This window comes from Octodon degus, unplaced genomic scaffold, assembly GCF_000260255.1.
Source record: "Octodon degus isolate 3935 unplaced genomic scaffold, OctDeg1.0 scaffold00014, whole genome shotgun sequence".
NCBI classification, from domain to species: Eukaryota; Metazoa; Chordata; class Mammalia; order Rodentia; family Octodontidae; genus Octodon; species Octodon degus.
Window position 1 is genome coordinate 1577607 of NW_004524590.1, and position 951 is coordinate 1578557.

A 951-nucleotide genomic window follows, 5' to 3' on the forward strand; every position below is an offset into this window, starting at 1 on the left:
AACATAAATTAAAACAACACTACTATTCTACTCTGGAGGGAATGGAAATCATTAGGAAACCAAACAATAAGAGATGCTGGCGTGGCTGTGTGAGAAGAAACCGGTCGACATTGTGAGCAGGAACGCAAGCTAGTGCAAGCACCATGGAACTCAGTGAGGGCACTTCCCAAAGAACTGCAAGGCGAGATTCCGTGTGACTAGCATGCCCTGCTATCCAGCCTCCCAAAGAGCTTAAGTTTTCACTCCACAGCAATGCATGCATGCACATGTTTACAGCAGCACCATTGTGACAGCTAAGTCCTGGAAGCAGCAAGCAATTGGGCTTCTGGCTCGAGGGTCAGGGACAAGATGGTGCCACCGGTACAGGTCTCTCCGATCATCAAGCTTGGCCGCTATCCGCCCTGGTTGTCGGCGTCGCCTACGGAGCAAAGCGCTACAGTTACCTGAAGCCTCGGGCAGAGGAAGAGAGGAGGGTAGCCGCAGAGGAGAGGAAGAGGCAGGATGAGCTGAAACGGATCGAGAGGGAGCTGGCTGAAGCCCGGATGACAGTATACTGCAGTGAGCGGTTCCAGCAGTTTGCATTGCGCCAGCTCCACAGGCAAATAAAGCTTTTGAGTTATTAAAAAAAAACCAAGCAATTGGATGAAGAAAATATGGTTTCTCTATATAGTGGAATACTAAGTGGCTATTAAGAACGACACATGGAGATATTTGTAAGAAGATGGATGTACCTGGAAAATAGAATGTTACATGAAATAAACCAGACACACAGGCATAAATACCATATGGCATCTCTCAGTTAAGTGATACCAAGTACAAAAAGAATAATAAAGAATGGATAGAATTTAAAAAGAGGAGGGTGGGGCTGGTGAGATGGCTCAGTGGTCTAAAGCACCTACTTAGAACAAGCTTAGCAAAGCACAGGGACCGCGGTTCAATCCCCCAGCACCA

At 47.3% G+C, this 951-nt stretch overlaps 1 pseudogene; it reads left to right on the top strand.

The window, feature by feature from the left end:
• The first annotated feature begins 344 nt into the window (after positions 1-344).
• On the top strand, positions 345-562 carry LOC111815310 (annotated as a pseudogene).
• The last annotated feature ends 389 nt before the right edge of the window (positions 563-951 follow it).